The sequence below is a fragment of the Canis aureus genome, chromosome 26 (assembly GCF_053574225.1).
Source record: "Canis aureus isolate CA01 chromosome 26, VMU_Caureus_v.1.0, whole genome shotgun sequence".
NCBI lineage: Eukaryota > Metazoa > Chordata > Mammalia > Carnivora > Canidae > Canis > Canis aureus.
The window spans coordinates 10,511,753-10,517,354 of NC_135636.1; positions in this window are offsets into that span (position 1 = coordinate 10,511,753).

Genomic DNA, 5,602 nt, shown 5'->3' on the forward strand with positions numbered 1-5,602 from the left:
TTTCTGGTCTGCCCTTGTGTTTCCTAAATGACTTCAGACCATTCCTGTACTGCACATTCTAAGTGCTGCTCTGGAGATAACACAGGAGCACACAGTGAGAGTCTTCCATCCTGCTGGTTATATGGAGAAGAAAACCTCTGTAGGTTTTCTTTGGCACCTATTTCTTGAATCCCCTCCCTTTTTTTTTTTTTTTTTTTTTTGAGAGTTTGTGGGCAGAGGGAGAGGGAGAGGGAGAATCAAAAGCAGACTCCACTAAGCGTAGACCTTGATGAGGGGCTTGATCTCACAAGCCTGAGATCATGACCTAAGCTGAAATCAGAGCACTGCTATGTTTTTACTGTATATTATGGTTGCCTTCTATTTATGATAAGCCATGGCCTATTTTATTGTGGTAGTGAGATAAAGTTTGCTTTTGAAATAAAATTCTTTAAATAAAGAGTAAACGTCTTTAAAGAAAAATATTGTGTAAATAAGCCACACCCCTTTGCAATGTGACTTTTTTGGCTTCTCTCACCTAGAGGCTAAAAATGGAATTAAGGGTCCCCCTCCATCCATCTTGTTTTGGTCACATGACTTGCTTTGGACCTTGGGGCTGCAGTGAACATGACCCAGACAAGTTTGAAAAGCACAGTGCTCTGGGGCTTGTTCTGCTGCTGCTCCCGGGAACCCTTCCACCACTGCCTTCTGAGCCAGCCAGGCTAGCCTGTGGAGGACAGGAGACTCGGGGCCAGGCATCTCCATGGCTCCAGCTGGTGCTGAGCTAACTGTGGGCCATCCTAGATCATCTTGCCCCAGCTGAGTCCCCCCACATACCAGAAGTGCAGAGCCTGTCCTTGGACTCATGAGAAGTAAGTTTTAAGCCACTAATGTGGGGGTGATTTGTAACACAGCAAAACTAGCTGGTCGCGTAAGCAAGGGGAAGAGCTAGGATTTTGCCTGGTTTGTTCTCTCAGTTGTCTTTCCCATTCCAGCAGGTAACACCCACCTGCTCAAGCCCCGAACCAAGGAGTTACCTCTGTACCTACCTTTTCCTCATCCTACTCATCAAACAGCCAGGCAGGGCTCCCTCTTAGCCACATCTCAGACCTGGCTCTTGACCAGCATCTCCTGCCACCTCTCTTGCCCAAGCCACCCTCAGCTCTCATCCGGACCAGGAGTTGGCCAATTTTTTCTGAACAAGTTCAGATAGCAAATATTTTAGGCTTTGCGGGTCCTACAGCCTTTGTTGCAATCACTTAACTCTGCAGCCGCAGACAATATGTAAACAAGTGGGTGACGCCGTGCTCTAATCACACTTTAGATACTGAAATTAGAATTTTTATAATTTTCTTGTGTCACTGGATAGTCTACTTTTAACTTTTTTCAACCGTTTCAACACGTGAAAATAAGTGTTAGCTCAGATTGTACAGAAACAGGCAGCAGGCTGGATTCAAGGTCTGCCTGCTTCTGAGACTCGTGCCTTCTACACTACACCATCTCCTTTCCTGTTGGTAAGACATGAGGGAGGACTGGGGTTCAGGCCCAAGCACTTAGAAAACTAAGATCTGGCTGAACAAAGGGACGAAGGGAAGTTATTTTAGGCAAAGGCACATGAATAATAGCTTAGAAATGGGCATGAGCCTGGTGCTGAGGGACAGTCAGATCAGCCTGAGTGGGCTTCTTATTTATTTATTTAAAGATTTTATTTATTTATTCATGAGACACAGAGAGAGAGAGAGAGAGAGCGGCAGAGGGAGAAGCGGGCTCTGTGGCTCTGTGCAGGGAGCCCAACGTGGGACTCAATCCTGGGCCTCCAGGATCATGCCCTGGGCTGAAGGTGGCGCTAAACCACTGAGCCACCCAGGCTGCCCTCTTTTCTTTTTTTAAGATTTTATTTTATTTGAGACAGAAAGAGTATGTGCACACAAGTTGCGGGGTAGGGCCAGGGGGAGAAGCAGGCTCCCCCCTGAGCAGGGAGCTCAACATGGGTCTCATCCCAGGACTCTGGGATCATGACATGAGCCAAAGGCAGACATTTAACCAACTAAGCCACCCAGGCACTCCTGAGTCGGTGTTCTAATCACAGCTGACCTTTGCTTGTTTTTACTGAGACTTTTCTTTAATTTTTAATATCCCATTAGTTTAGTAACAGTACTTAATTAAACACATGATGTATAAGCTTTCCAATAATATTGCTTTATTTATACCTCTTTCTCTTTCATGGAACAGTTTTGTACAGATCTTTAAAAATATACCTACGTCTTTGATGATTAACATCTAACACTATCATGTACTTTTAAATCTTTGTAGACTATGATTTTAAGTCTTCACAGCAGACAGTCCAAGCCCCTGATTTGGAAGGACATTCACTGGGACTCTGCTCAGACCTCTTTGGAGGTTTAAGGGAACGTGGCTGATGCAGGCACTTGACCACCTCTCCACTTTTGGGGAAAGCCCGCCCTGCTGGGAGCCACAGTCTCCTGCCAGTTTGTAAATAGCCCTGTTCCTAATTTATCTCACTCCTCTTTTCTGAGCCAGTGACCCAGATTCATCCCACTGGGAAGCCACACATAGGAGGCTGTACAGACAGGTCTCCATGTTGCCACGCTGGAGAAAATCACGAGCTGCTTAAAAAGGGGGAAGATAATAGAAAAACCTCTACACAGGGGACTTATGGGCAACCAAACCTGAGGTAGTGACTCGAATGCCAGATTATGCCAAGATACATGTGGGTCCACCGGGTTTGGCTTGTGCCATGTAAGTGCAGTCTACTTTTCCTACCGCTAGATGGCAATCCCGTTTTAAAGCAAATTTTATTCAAGCAATAAAGCTGTAACTGTTTTCACCCATCATGTTGATGGAAAAAAAGTCTTAAAACTCTTGTGTCAGTGAATATGTGGGAAAGCAGGGAATTTCAGAAAGCATTGGTGGAAGCCTTAGTTGATAGCACCATTTTGGAGGAATTTTGCAGTAACATTTACGCTGTGCACAGTGTGACCCAGCCCCGACAGGTCTGGATTTGATCATCTGAGAATGATGATGGTGGCTAACGTTTATTTTGTTCCAACTATGTGCCAGGACCTGCTCTAAGTGCTTGCCTCATCTAATCCTCCCAGCTCTCAGCAGGTACAATTATTTCCCTCCCAATTTGCACACAAAGGTCAGGCACCTTGACCAAGGTTACAGAGCTCTTCAGTGAAGGAGCCCCAGTACTCACCCTGCTTCCACTATATTGCACATGCCTCGTGTACACCTGGACACCCCCCCTCCACACACACACAGGAGGGTGCTCCCTGCAGCAGTGTCTGTAGTTGCAAAACAGTGTTAGCCTAACTGTATTAGTGAGACAGAAAAACCTGAGGGAATACTGCAGAGCAGTTTAAAGCCATGCACTAGATCTAGAAGTAGTCAACCGGCAGAAACAAATGTTGAGATAAAGTAAAGCAAGCAAAAATAAAAAAGGAAGCAAACTGTATATTATTCATGGAGACCAGCAAAAGTAAAACTATAATTCCAGTGTATCCTTTTATAAAAGTATAAAAGGATACACTGGAAAGATACATACCAAATTTATGATGGTGTCTCGGGTGAGGGAAATGGGACACAGCAAACAACAGACAAGGGCTTTTATCTGTATTATTGTCATATACCTGTCTCTTTGGCAAAAAGGTAAAAGCTCCAACCCTAGTCTAATACAGAATATCATTTTATGATTGGATCCTCATAAGTGCATTCCCCAAACCTGGCAACTCTTATTGTCAAGCAACCATCAAATGTTTTACTCCATCAGGGGCATCTCCCCAAAGCACTTTTCTCAAGCTCCTGCTGTCAATCACTCGAGGTTCCCTACATCAAACTTCCTACTGCAGGCAAACCAGTAGGCCTCTGAGGCTGGAAAGAAGGTAGGGGGAGAGAGACAGGGAGACTCAGTTCTGCCTTGTGCTTAGTGGTTGATTTAAGACAGTGGTTCTCCTTAGGACACCAGCTCCAAACAATGAAGTGTTTCTTTTCAGGTAAAGTTCCGACTATTCCCTTGCTTCACTTTTTTTTGTGTGTTGTGCAGGAGGGGAAGGCAGGTTATAATCAAATGTGTAATTGTTCAGGTGGAAAGACACTGTGATTCAAACAAATTACCCCTCTCCAATTCCATTTAAAGCCAGTAGGCAAATTGGTTACCTAGAAGCACAATGACATAACCAACTCTCTTCCTGTATTTACTAGAGTCAACACATATGAAACCAGAGGTCATACGCTGACAAGTTTCCCTAGAACTATAATAGGTTTATAGAGGCTAATGCTCTTAGATTAAAAGGAGATAATGGCTCTGAGCAAGAGGCCAGGTCTGGGGGTGAGGATGGGAGGGCGGAAGGTGTTAAGTTTTTCGTATAAAATCGAAAATTGGTTTTAGTGCTGGCTGGCATGGAGCTTTTGTCAGCTGCTGAATGCACTAAGAATGTGGAACTGCAGAGGAAAAGGGTATGTGGATAGCTTTGAACCTAATGGATTGTCTCAAAGCCCAAAATGGTAATACTATGTCCTATACTATGAGGGAGCCTCCTCCACAAAAGCAATTTCTACCTCCTTTTAAAAAATTTTTGGAGGCATCTGGGTGGCTCAGTTAAGCATCTGACTTTGGCTCAGGTCATGATCTTGGATTCCTAGGTTCGAACTCCATGTTAGGCTCCATGCTCAGTGGGGAGTCGGCTTCTCCCTCCCCCTCTGGCCTCCTCCCTCTTGTGCTCTCAAATAAAATTTTAAAAAATTATTTTAGAGAATCCCTCATCATAAATCTTGTTTCATTTCACTGGAGTTTAATATGCCATATCACTTAGGGGGAAAAAGCGGTACCCACAATTTAGTAACATACATGGTAATTCTTGAAAAGTTGTCTCACTTAGAAACTCAGATTTGGCTTTCTCCTCCTATGCCTTTCTAGGGAAAATAACTTTTCATTGACATTTCCCTCTTAAAAGGATTGAGATTTCTCTAATTGGTGAGATCCAAGGAATGTCAAGATTATAGTGAGAAACTGGTGTGTTTCTGTCTCTGAGAAGCCTGCCCAGGGATTAACTCTGGTTGTTCTCATACAACCCTGTCTTCCTGGTCAGACTCTGAGGGTCTTACATGGAACTCCTCATGCCATTAGCTTGGAAGAGTAGGTACAAAGTGACAGGTCCAAGGTGCATTTATATGAACCCTAGAAAACTGTATTAAAACGCAGTCTTGCGGAACCTAGTCTCCTAAATTCTGGAGGGAGGCTTATTAAAAGCAGTATGGAAAAATCTGCTGTTACAACTTTTAATGATCTCACTTGATTTCTGGCTTTGGAAATTACAGGCTACATGAGTACCTGCTGCTTGAAGAGAATGCAGAGGTGTACAGTCAGTAAAAGGTCCCCCATAATCCTCCCTCCCATCTGAACCTTAACTTTTCTTGCCAGGTGACCCTGGTGGAGGATGCCTTCTTCTTGTATGTGCTTATGTAGAACACACACCAATGCTCCTGGGCCAGTGGCAAAACTGAATTCTCAACTTCTAAATACAAAATGTAAACAATTTCCAGGTTTATGGGATCACTCTATATGTAACAAATCCAAATACAAAGAAACAGAACCAAAGCCTCA